This window comes from Rhopalosiphum maidis, chromosome 1 (assembly GCF_003676215.2).
Source record: "Rhopalosiphum maidis isolate BTI-1 chromosome 1, ASM367621v3, whole genome shotgun sequence".
NCBI classification, from domain to species: Eukaryota; Metazoa; Arthropoda; class Insecta; order Hemiptera; family Aphididae; genus Rhopalosiphum; species Rhopalosiphum maidis.
This window is the reverse complement of record NC_040877.1, coordinates 28353216-28367695: the sequence shown is the minus strand read 5'-3', so window position 1 is coordinate 28367695 and position 14480 is coordinate 28353216. Positions and strand designations below refer to the sequence as shown.

General features: G+C 30.7%; 1 protein-coding gene across 2 annotated transcripts in view; it reads right to left on the bottom strand.

The window, feature by feature from the left end:
- Positions 1-14480, bottom strand: part of LOC113560876 — a 290450-nt gene that overhangs the window by 199680 nt on the left and 76290 nt on the right. For both annotated transcript variants that reach the window (XM_026966995.1, XM_026966994.1), the window contains exon 3: positions 154-212. The gene's annotated coding sequence lies outside the window, so the exon portion shown is untranslated. The remainder of the gene's footprint in view (positions 1-153; positions 213-14480) is intronic.

The window sequence follows — 14480 nt, the reverse complement described above, 5'->3', positions numbered from 1 at the left end:
ATAAAGAAGCAAATATTTTTATACAATGGAGCTTGCTAAAAAAGTAAAAAGCATCATAAATAATATTAAAAACCAAGGTAAACTTTTACCTTTGTTTTAGTTAAATGATAATTTAAAAATAAAATACAACAAAAATACCATTTCCACACTTACGGTTCAAAATGACGATGCTGCCATATCAATTAATCTAAATCCTTTTCTTAAAAGTTCATCTGGAACAATTAAAAATGAAAAATTAGTTCTTACAGAATATTATTTATATAAATTTTAACACATGAATACATAGAATAAACCATTCAACGATTTAAAATTATTAGCTAAAATTATAATTTATCAAGTTGAAGAGTAATTAATTGTTAACTGAACACTGTATTTTTTGTTAAATTTGAATGTTGCCATTGGTATAATTTTTAATTACTTGATACTATAGACTAGATGTTTATAGTATATTAGAAAATTAAAATTTATTTCATATAATAATACGTTTAAAAATATGAAGTAAAAATAAAACTGTATATTATGTGTATTTAATCAATATTTTAATAAGTTTTACATTGGATTATTAAAACATAAAGTCTAGATGATTCGTTAAGTTTTTAGTAAAACTTTTATAGTTATCCGTTTTTTAAAATCTAAACCCTACAGTATATTATAATATGTACCCACTCATCAATCATAGATTTCTAATTTTATGTTTGATACACCCGTGTTCTGAACACATAATACGATGATACAGTATGCACCTACTTTAAATTAAAACCTTAATTAAAAACTACGGTGTTTTCAAATCATTTTATTGTTAATGGTGTATTGGTATTTCCGTACGGAATATAAAGTTTCAGTGTACATAAAAGTGAAAAATAGAAAATCTAACTTATCTAAACCTTCTAAATGTTTAAAAAAAAAAATCCATAGGTTGATGTAACCCTTTTGATGGATTTTTTTATTTTAAAGGTCATCGTTTTTAGACTGTTGTCTGTTAAGAAATGTAAAAACCTTTATAAAATCGAATAATTGAATTATGTAATATTTAAAATCTTTATTACGAATAACTACTATTATTTTGGACATGGAATATAACTTATAATGCACAGCAGAAAAACTTTAAATTCGTGATAATATTTACATATGGTACATACAAAATTATGATTATTTTTTGTTTTTTGCGATTCTGCGATTAAATTTAAAAAAAAAAAAAAAATAAAAAATGATTTTTTCACCTAAAATTATTGCGTTCTATATACTTCTAAACAAATAAATCTGGTGTTCTTCATATGTTATGTTTTGTGTAATTACAAGGGTTTAACATTCATCAGATTAATATGTTAGATAAGTAGTTGTATTGTATGGGGCGAATGTTTGGGGTTGTTTATACCATAATACACCATCTCATGTACCTTATATACCGTCTATAAGGATTTATTCTGATATGTTTATCGTTGGAATACGTTTATGCTTTAATAGTTGTCGAAAAACGAGTTGCACGCGTAAGGATTTCAATGTAGGTAACTGATTATATGTCTAAAGAAATTCATGAAATAAAATATCAAAAATCACACAGCATATATTGTACACGTCATGAGTGTTTTACGAGTAAAAATATCAACCTGACACTATTGCACTCGCCACTCGAATCAAAAATATTTTACAATCGATGTAAAATCGTTTAGATTAAATAAAATAACGATACGCGCGGTTTGCGCGTTAAAACATAAACATTTTTTCCGTTACAATTTACTTATATTTCGCTGGAACGACATAATTCACCAGTTATTTCAGAGACGACTATAACAAGTCGCGTGCGCCAGTCGCGCTCTAAATAACTTTTCAACTTTTAAACGGTTTGTCGCGGACGTGCAAAACGGTCCGCCTGCGGTGCAGAAGACGCGACTGGAAATCTCGCGGTGCGTCAATTTCTATTAAACAACAACAACAACAACAACTGCAACAACAATTCGTCACAATCCGCGCATTATTTGATCGGATAGCGCCGCAAGTAAAGGTACACAAGTTTACGTCGCGTCGCCGTTAATTGCTTTTGCGTTTAAGCGCCGCAAACAGAGTAGTTTGAATTAAAACGCGACGCTCTTAAAACAACATAATATAATAATATGATATATTTATATATATATATATATACACCACATCGAGTGTACCTATCGGCTATGTCGCGTATTGTACGACACGACCGTCATCGGCGCATGGTGGGGGGGGGGTTTACCACGCGGTATAGGCGCGCAAGCAATAATACGTGCCGGAGATAACGCGGCGGCGGTAATACCGTACGGGTTTCCCGGGATGGGGCCTGTGTTGGCCGCGGTCCGGCGGGAGAAAAAAATACCGATACACCGCCGTCGCCGCGCGGACTCCTCTTCGTACGGCCGTTTCGACGCGCGATGATCGAAAATCGTCGGCATTTTCGTTTCGCGGGCCCCGCTGCCGCTAAGTCGTCGTCGTCTTCGGATACCACCGAGCGCGCGCATTCCCTCCCCGGGGAGACCCGTGACACGCTATTGTATGTTATATAAACAACTGCGCGGCGTATATTATTATTATCATCTGTGTCGCCGCCGTCGCCGCCGCCGTCGCCGCCGCCGCCGTCATCTCGAGAGACAAACACACGACGTTTCGTATACATATATATACCTTATACGTATATTATTATATAATATATATATATATACGCGTATGTATGTGTGCGTGTGTGTGCGTACAATACGCGAACGCGCTCGTTTATAACGAAGTTTGGGGAGGGAAGACGAATCGAAGATACTGCGCGAGTATTTATTTGTGTGTGTGTGTGTTGTATACGCGTAGCGCGCCGGAGAGCAGATGATATTATTCATTTTATCGCCGCGAATTCCTGCGATTCGGCAAGACCAGGCGGAACGGTCGGCGGCAGACTATCGCGCCGACAAAACACACTATCGAAAACGATTTAATTTTCGACCGACAGTCGTATGTGCAGTTATGTGCGTATACGTATATACGGCAGATACATAATAATAATAATATTATAATGACGTGCGATTCGCGCGGAATGGATTTCGTAGTTCGATTGTGTCGCGGCGACGACTACGCTGTACACAATGTGATACACAATCGCAGTAACGCACGAAACGCAGTAGGCTGTACAGTCATATTTTAACGTCGTAATAATAATAATAATATTATCATAATTATATGATACAAACTCGTTTTGTATTCTTATTTTCATTTTTCGAGTAACACGCGGCTTTGTCGACGATTACGATGCAACCCGGGCACGTATATAGGGGGGGATTCAACCCCCTCCCCCCGAAATTTTTTTTTGCGTACGTGCCTGATGCAACCATAATAATGTTGTGTTGAATTCGTTTTTATTAACAAGAAAAAAATTCGTTCGATGCCACAGTTTACGCTTCACGCGCGCGTAGGCGTGTGTATATCGTGTAAATAATTACTGTCAGCTATTCGTCCGTCAACATTTCACATGAGTTTCATATTCTATTTTATACATATTCAATATGGTTCATTTCGTTCGCATAGTCAGCCGATCAGTTAGCTGTTCGTTCGCTTGTCGTGGCCGTGATAACGAGGAGTATTAAAACTTTTAAGTACTGACGTCACAACACTTTAGCCTCCGTCAAGCAAATCGTTACGACATTCCGTTTTTGTACTTCACGTTAATCACTATACATAATATATATATATATATATTGTGTTTGTGTATGTTTATTAATCCAAATATCTAATAAGTCTTACACGCAGAGCAGAGCAGACACTCTGCATCATGTCCCACGATATGGGTTTTAAGTCCGACTACGAATTCGTAATATTATAATCATATACTATTTCTAGTCGTGTAATTTTCATTCTTACTCTTATCGGTGTGTTACGATATGTTGAACAACTGCAACAATTTTTCCGAAATCTATCGCATAATTATTATAACGATTTATCCGAAGCTATACTCTGTTTTCAAGTGGATACGAAGAATTAACACATATAACGGAAAGCCGCATATTATATAAATATTTTCATACTACCTACCTATTTCAATTTTTTCTGTTTTTTTTTTTTATTTTATCTATTTCTTATAGTTTAGTCATCCTATGAATCGTGGAAGGGCGCCATGAGCAGTAAAAGTTTGGGAATCGCTGCGGCGTAAAGAGTAAATTTACTAACGTAACTTATAACTTTTCCTAAATTAATTATATTTTTTAGAATCGTCTAAAAAGTTATTCCTTGTTGAGCATGCTCACCAGCAATTATAGTTTATCCTCTTGATTTTTTTTTTTTTACTTTAATTTATAAAACAATTTTTCCTTATTGAGTATCGTTCAAACTATAAACGTGTTTTTATTTATAAGAAATTAAAACTGCTCGAAAATTGTATAAGTATTTCCTACGTGATATTATATCGACTGTTTACCTAGGTAGGCAATAAGGTAATAGATTTTAAACTTTCGTACAGTCAATGCAAAATTAAATAAAAAACTATTTGTATACTAAATATTTCGTCAAAATATCTGGTTCATTTATATGACGTAAATTTTACTATAAATATACAATATATTACTTATAATATTAATTGATATACAATAATATTTGATATAGCTTATATTTCCTGCATACAACTAAAAGTGATAAAACAAATAATTTTTTTGTGTATTTATCGACATAAAACAATATTTTTAACACTTTTTTTTTTTTTATATAGGTAGTTTTATTTTAATAAATTTAATATGTAAATACAGTTCAACTAAATTTATTAAAAAATAATTATTCTTGTGCAATGTAATTTAGTATAATAATTTTAATATTATATTAATTGAAGACTTTGATTTTTTTTTTTTTTACTTAAAGTGTCTATAAAAGACTCGTGTCAAAGAATATTTGAAGTCTTGTAAGTTTTTGAGTGATTTTCAAAGTTACTGTCTTATATTAAGCATCGTTTAAATAGAGATTTTAAATGAAAAACACGATTTTCAATGATTTTTTCTTCAACAATTCAATGTAATATGTTACTGTTTACGTTATACATCACCGTTAGCTATTATGTCTATCTGTTAATAAAAAATTACGAGCACTTATAATTTTTTAATAATATACCCACTGTGACAACATTCGGATTTTGCTAGTAATAAGTTACTATAAATACATTTTATCGTACAGAAAAAAAACATACAGACGTACATTATCATCGTTAAGTCGATTTTTGGAGTTATAATATAAAACTAATAGAAATCATGATGTTTTAAAGAAAATATTTTAATTATTAATATTATACCAAAGAAAAACTAGATTTTGAAAAAAAACTCTCACCAAGGGCCTTTTAATTAAACAACAAAGACCCGTACAGTATATAAACATCGACGGAATGAAAACAATTCGTCGTTTCAACTCGACAACGACGGCTCTTAACCAACGTTCTTCCCACACATGGCGCACTACCATGCCATAGTAATTCAATCATATCGGTTTTTTTTTTTTTTCATTTTTTCCGACCTCACCCTGTTCGATTGGCAAAAACCGTCGTCTTCATAAGATGTGCTTTATTATTATCATTCTTTTTCACCGCCCCGTCTGCGGGTTGACGTCGTTTCACACACACATATATATATATATTATTATTATTATTATTATATTCGACGACGTACGAAATATTCAATATAATAATTTGACGCGCCGCGGGAATATTATTGCGTCTATACACACACAGTCGTCGCAGAGCAAAGGCGGCACGGCGAAAAGCACGAGACTCGCGGTTAACCGCGAATAAACTGCACGCGCGACGGCGGGCTGTGGTGTTGACGGCATCAGTGGCGTCGAACGTGATCGCGGTATACTATAAAACATTCACGAGTTTGGTTTATGCGATGTATACACATATCATTATAATTTAATAAAACAGCACGTGGCGGCAGTGTCGGAGCGAGTTTTACTAGAGAAAAACAACAACAAAAAAAAAAAAAAAACCAACAGAAAAATTGAATAAACTTTTTCCTCCGCATACACCACGGCGTACAGACTTTGTTAGGTAATTAAAACCCCGGCGCGGCTTATTACGAACGACGCCGCCGCGCGAACTCTACGCGCAAACATTCCCATGCCGCTGTCGTGTTATTATTATCATTATTATATATATATACCTACATATTCGCGGTACGTATAGTTATTATAATATATTATATCGTGTTAAATTATCATTATTCTCGTGACGACCACGGCGGCGCTCTCGTGTTCTTTTTTTTTATTCTCTTCATTCCTTTTTTTTTTGTTCCATATAATTCCGCCCCCCCGACGACGAGGTGATATTTTATACGAAACGCGCCCCGAGAAGACAGCACGCGGACATGTCGGCACTACGGCGAAACGGGACTCTGTTGTAACGGGAAGACCGTCGTCGTACGGCGAAGTGATAATAATGATTTTATACTGCGCGTAGACGGTACACGGCCAACAGAAACAATACGACATCGGCGTACTGTAACAGCAGTAGTAATACAGTCACGGTGGCGCAGGCAGAGTTAAAACGTTTGTCGTGTAATGACCACGGTGCATAATGCATATATTATGTGAATTCGCACGGTGTGTGTGGTGCTCGGGCGAGGATCGTCATCACCGCAGTCCCTTGTTGTGTTTATTAATTTCTTTCTTTTTTTTTTGTTTAAAATTTGAAACGCCCAACCGGAAAAACGGACGGCATGATGAGAGCGAAGAAGTGAGTGAGATTGATGCCGCGACGAGACGTGCCAGCGATAATAATACATATATTGTTAGACGGAGATGGGAAGGGGAATTGATGGGAGGGGGCTGAATTATTATTGTTGACACACGCGAATAGTGTGTCACACGGCGGTGGGGCGAGAGACGTGCGTTGTATGATAGGAGTCACGTCACACTATGTGGGTTTCATCCGGTCCTTGTGATGGGTAGGGAGGGGGGTGGAGAGAGGCTGCAGGGTCCGGGGCGAATGTTGTAAGAAGACGAATGTGGGAGAGGGGAAAAAAACAAACGAAATTAATAAATCACGTCTGTAACTCTATAAATAATAGGTAGGTAGTGGTAGCAGGTACGACTGCTGCGACGCTGTTATTTTCTAAGCGTCGTGTGTTAACAAATTGATAATTATTATACCGTTGTAACGTATAGCACTATATTATGTACATTGAGAGCGAAAGAAAATGCTGGTGATTTCATCGAATAAAATTTATAATATAGGTTCCTTGGTCTTTTTATGTTTGAAGTTCGGACGCACGAATTCCATCGTATCACTCGAGGCTTAGCTGCAGTGACGTCCTAAGTACGACGGGAGGGTGGCTATGGCGACTGCTTCGCCGAGTGGCAAATGTTTTGCACTGACAAAACTTTTAGAATGTGTTTTATTACATAAACGGTCTTTCATATTATCATTTTTTACGAATTAACCAAAAAACGGTATTTCTAAAGAACTTTGACCCGATCATCGTATAATATATATTATAGAGTATTACTATTATTGTTATTAATTATTTATTTCTTAATTATTATGTTGCGAAAAAAAACACGAAAGGCAAACCTATACAATTTTTCACTGCACAACACCTTCCTTTTGTATTCTCACTCAATTGTTACAAACTAATAGTTACATAATAATAATCAATAATTAATCTGCACTATATTTTGTAGTATACATTTGTATGTGTGATATGATCGATTGAAATCGGTAACTATATCATATCTTTCTATAACGAAAATTAATCGAAGTACGATAAAATTTAGTAAGCCAATTTGTATAATGTAAAAACCTATTTCTATCAATCTTTAATTTAAATTTACTTTCAGTGTTAAATAAAATTGTACAATTTGTATATGTACACTATAGACATTAAAGATGTCTTGTTAATTTATTTCAAGATAAAATTATGACCAACTACTCGGATTACTATATATTTAGTATCGATAAATTATTTTCAAGAAGCTTTAATGGTGAACTCAAATACTTATCAATTTTATTTTAAAACGTTAACTCGTTATTTTTCATACTTTAATCTAATGGGAGTTCTTTAACTAGGGTCTTTCAGTAAAAGCTCTCTGAAACCACTATTAATACGCCAAAGAAAAATAGTTTGTATATGTTTTACATATTAAATCTTCTATTGAAGAGTCGACTAGTAAAAATGTAAAATCATTTAATGAACTACTAGTGAATATATTGTTCAAAAAAATTGCTATTTTGTGGATAGTAAATAACTTAAAAAGCTAGATAAATTTAAATGAAGTGATAAATAAAAGAGAATTTATTGTTTATGATGCTAAAGTAATTTATTTTATAAATTCATTCGGTCAAAAATTCGTGTACCTCGGTCCTACTCATTTTATTTTATTATAAGCCTGTATTAATATATAAGACAAAATTATCTAAAAAAAAAGTCGAAAACCAAAATATCAGTTGGTCAAAATGGTTTTTTATGTTTCTAAATTAATTAATGTAAATTTATTAATAAAAAATTCAGATATTATTTTATTTTATTTGTTCTTATATCTATATATAATATAATTATATGTCAATTGTCAATATATTATAAAGTAGTTAACTCTCTATCCTCAACACAATCAATGCTTACAGAGCGTAGACAATTTTAATCAATCTATGAATTTATTTTTATTTTTATATATTTGCGTATAATTGAGATTAAATAAATAAATAATAATAAAAAAAATGTAGATCTAAGACAGTTTAAAATAATATTTTAAACGAAAACATTTATTTGCAGTTAACATTCACAAGTATAATATATTAATAGCTATAACATATAAATCATTGAATTATTGAGTTTAAAATTACAAAATATATTATCAAATGAAAACTACTGCCATATATTATGATCACATTAATTTACAAATCTAACTATATATGTTAAATTATTTTTAAAACTTATCTTTAAAAAGTTTAAAACCTCATTCAAACTCTTTAATAATTTTAAATTAACTTGTCATTATCGTATAAAATTTATTTAATCATTTAACCGAATTAATTATTATACTTATCAAATATATATATATATATATATCATTTACCATTTTATTGTTATTTTTAATTCAAACAACCAATCGTATTGCTGCTAAAACTTTATAAATCTATTTTATTGGCTAATTATATAATTTCAAACAATCTTGTGCTTTCGTCTATATTGCTTACATTTTTATTGTGTGAATTATGTCAAAGTGGAATAGTAAATGTCATTCCGCTATTTATCATTAATAAGAATGAATAGACTACAATGCTTCAAGTTACGATACTTTAATTTTGGAATTTTAACAAGGATATTATTGTTATGTAAGGACTTTGACGAAATAAGCATGAATACTAACTATTTTAAATATATTATTTTGATAAATAATGTTGTACAATTATAAAATATCAAGTATTAGCTTTAAAAAATGGAACCAATATTATTTATTAATTTCAAAATTGAAGAAAATTAGATAGGTTCGATAATTTTGTATATTGGCTAAAATTTATACGAAGTTGCTTCGTTTATATATTTAATTACTAATAGGTTTATTTGTTTTTATTCTTAAATGAATCAGTCAGTGTGTTCACGGGTGAAAAATCGGCATAAAGCATTTTCTTATTTCAGAATATAATATTCCAATGATACAAATCAAACCAGACAAGTTTAAAAGTATACAGTAAAATTAACTTTCTAAATATTTTAAATTTAGAAATAATAATTTGTAATATCATCACAACTTATAGTAAACAAATATTTAATGTTTTAAAATTATTTTCATATTTTGTCTAATCTTATGCATGTTTAATATAACTATTATAATAGTTATAATATTTTCATAGTTTAATTATTATACGCACAGTCTAAAATTATACGAAAATGTGGAAAATGTCTTGGCCTTAGGCATTATGTGGAAATTCAGGATTAATTATATCGATGATAATAATAAATTGTAGACCCATGTCTGCCACACGTTGTTTATATTTTTTTCATTCTTGAAGCCACATTAGAAATTATGAAAGATTTTTTTAAAACACAATAGATGTATTTATTTATGTATTACATAAAAAAATATAGTCATTGTAGTTTCTACGAAGAACAAATGAAAAACATGGAAAAATAAAAAATAAAAAGCCAATCTAATCATGTAAGCAAAAAACTTTAAAATGTTTTTTCTTCTTTTATTCGATGGACTGAATTGTATTACGTGTTACCTCTATCATAAGCAAAAAAAAAATATACACCCTTTAATCGATCAAAGTTCTACCATGCATATAATATTAGTTCACTGGGAACCCAATCACTCCCACACTCACATCGTATCAAAGTGACAAGCAGACCAAAACATTCAAACTGTAGCTCGTGTCTATTAATCTTGGCTAACAAAAGACTTTGTTCGTGAATAGTTACAAAACTTTACCACCACTAAAAACAGAAGACTACTTAGATCCAATATTGTTTCATACTTTTGATCCGTTTTATATTCACTATGGAAAAAATGAAAAAAATTTTAATGGTCAGGTGCAGTGTTTAAAAAAACCTTAAAATCGAATATGAATGCCAAATGGTTTATTGTTTAATGTGTATATAGGATAAATAATTTAAAACGGGCAATGGCTGAAGTACAATGCAATCGTCATACGCGGCGATAAAAACTGCCATAAAAAATATCTATGAAGTTATGCATATATACGAATATTTGAATTTAACGATTGCAATGAATCATAGCACTACGTGTATATAACTATTTTGAAATATTAAATTATTTATTTGTATTTTTAAGTTCACGAATGTTAATATATTTTAATTAAACTGATATTACATCATATCTAAGGTTTAGATAAAGTAAATTATAATGCACATTCATTTTTTAAACCGTATCTTTAAGATTATAAATTCAAAAGTGTTCAGTGAGAAGAACTTGCACTGTAGCTGTTGTAACTAATAGACTAAAAGCAGAATACTTAATTACATCGAAATGCGTAATGTCGAATTTTTATAAAAGATAAAATTCTATAAAAACTGCAACACTGACTTAACAAAATATATAATATATTGTATGTAGGAATGGTGGTATCAAATATCTTCAAGGACGAAAAAGACAAAAACTCTGACTAACGGTTATGAGACTAGTTCATCCATTTATATATTAACGAATCTTCGGTGGTATAAAAGCACATTATCAGACTAAATAATAATAATGTAGAGGATATTTTAATCCAATCGTATTGCTTTCATTCGAAAATAAAATAAAAACACGTCAAAATTAAATTATAATATGTATTGTATATAAATATACATATGAAATAAGATTTCAGTAAAGATATTTATGTAATGTTCTGCGCGCAAAAACAAACTTCGAGCTTCGAACAAAATCCCATAAAATCGTTATTTAGAAACTCAACAGGAAAGCGTTTCTTGTATTGCATGGGGGAGTATTATTTATAATCGGCTAATGTAAATATCAATATTGATAATGTCTTCAAAACAGTATACGTATAACATGATTAGCTTGATAAACCAATTCGTGATTATTTTTAATATAATTATGATATTATAAATAATATAAATTAATAATAAATATATATCTAATTCATTAGTTGGATAATAATATTATTACCACAACACTAGGAAATATATTTCTATTAGCAAGGTATATATTATACAGATTAGTTAAATTAGACTCTAATTAATTAATAAGTTACGTTTCGTATGTAATTATTATTTCGTAATGCTATACGACTCGTCTTAGATACTCTTATGAGTTTTTAATTATTTCTGTAAGATAATTGAATGTGCCATAAAAAAAATACAGTATCATGAACTAACTCTTTTAAGGTATAGGGGGTATATCTACATCTATGTTTGATTTATGTATGGACGATCTTTATAATTATTTTTAATTAATGTAAAATAATGTTTTCCAAAAAACACAAAAAATAAGATGAAGACTCCATCATAGTAAAACAGCCTGAAAAAAAAAACTCAATTTGTGATTATAACTTAATTTGCAGAGTAGGATGTAGGTAAACAATAAATATTTGCACAATCATACAACATTCGTATGATTTCAATCTACGGATTTAGTATCTATTAGTTACCGAAAAACAAAAAAAAAAAAATTGAATTTCTAATTACACATGTTTAAGTATCTAACTATACACTAAAGGAACTGAGTATTAAATATTATTTTTATTTTATTTTTTTTTCATAACATGTACTTATGTAACACAAGAATAATAATAACCAAATTATAATATATTGAGAAACTTTTAATGCCTCTTCTGATGTTTAGTTGTAGAATATAAGTTTGTTTATTGAAAGTTTAATAACATCGAAATACACACTAGTTATCCACAAAGTGTATCATCATCGATTGTGACCGTGTTCGAAAATGCATGAATAGGTTTATTCATACCCAATGAAATTAGGGTACTCTAAAATGTTACCCAAGGTGGTTAACTTGCTAAACAGAATGTTGTAATTATAGAGGTGTTATTAGTGTGATCACAACTATAACCAATTTATGTTCAACCTGTATATAATGGATTTGTCGAACGCAACCGCAAAGTTTATTAATGATAATCGTTATTCGTTGTGTGCGTCGATCGATTAATTTAATAAACATAATGTTTCGATCAAACGTGTTATTATAGGAATAACCAATTCATTGATTTAATACCTAGATATTAAAAAAAAAACAACCCAAAAAAGTTAATATAAATCATACGCGTTAAAGAATCCGAACATTTTTGTTATTAAAATTAAGCTTGATTATTGTACAATACAACATTGTATTGGTTTAGTAAAAAAAATAATTTCAATAATACATAATGAAACCTTCATTTCTATCTTAGGAACATGTACATATTATGAGGTGCATCCTTTGGATTTTGGAAACAGGCGACTTGCGGTGTTCAATTTTCTATGCAAACAATATAAATTTGGTAACTGCACTGCTTAAAAATTTCATATTTAAAATGCATATCATATCTATTGATTGGTGTGATGTATACAATTTTTAATGAACGCGCATATGGTAGAATTTAAATAAAATAAGAAAAACAAGAAATAGCGATCGTTGTCGACTTTTAAGTTTAAAAAACCAGAATACACTCGGTCTATCATGTACATTCACACACACACATATAATATTATATACATTATAAATGTATACCACGTGTATTTGATAGCACACATAGATATTAGATATGCATACAATTTATGTATATAACATTATCAACGATCATAAATTTCCGTATATTGCAGAGATCGCATTTCAAAACGACGTGCCCACTAAAGAAGGACGCGCGGCACGAATGTTTCGAATTTCAAACGTAAAGTGTATAATATAATATAGATTTCGAGTCGCAGGCGCTTGGTACTTATCGCGCATGGCGTATTGCGAAAACTCGTTGCTCGGGATTATTACCAGAGATAAAACAACGGCCGGACGTAAACGGTTTATAAACAGACGGTGCAGAAATATCATCGAGATCGATGGTTGTTCGAAAAATGTACGCTGATACCGACAAGTTTTATGCACGAATGCGATTCTCAGAACGGAAAAAAATACTCTAAAACGTTCACACTTCACACCTTCTCGTTAGAGCTGATATTAAAATACAATGAAAATAAGTTTTCGCTGTAAACGGCTAATTTATTGAGAAAGCTTTAAGTAGAACTATGAAAAGCTGCAAACAAAAAGTACGAGAGTGAGTAAGAGTAAACCGAAATGTTCTTAGAATAGTTTTTCCGATCCGATGTTTTAATCATGCTCGTCATAAAATATTATGTGATATAGACATTTACGAAACAGTAAAAATAAATTGTAACATACACAATTCAAATAATTGATATTTTTCTCGATATCTGAAATAAAAATCTATTTAATAGGTATTAATATATCTTAATTTAGTTTATGGATCAAATTATAGTACTACCAATTATTATAAATGTGTATTTTATTTGTCTCGAGATATTAATATAACATAATTTTGTTAATTATTATTTTTATTTTGTTCGTTAGTGCGATCAATATTAGTCCCTATGGTTCTCTGAACACTGAGTAGCTCAAATTCAATTTGTTTCTAGTTCAAAGTATAGTTTTTACAGGAAAAAAAATGATCCCCTAAAACCCAGGATAAAAAGCAATTTTAGATATTATATCGAACAATAATACTCTTAAACGATATTGGTCTGTAATATGTAAATTGTGAGAAAAATCAATATCACGGAGCCAAATGGGATAAGACGACCAGTGTATGTCAAGTACCACCATCGCCAGTTCAAATTCGGTACAGACCGCTCCCCCACTAGTGCAGAATTCAATGAAAACCTACTGTACTAAGATTATTTTCTAATGACATATTAAATGGATAGTAGTCAAAGTCTTATAAAAATATGGATTGTATTAAAATTAACCCTATGATAGTGAACGGGATCTTTTTACCCGTAATTCGTTACAGCAGTTAAAATAAAAAAGTGATCAATATTGTA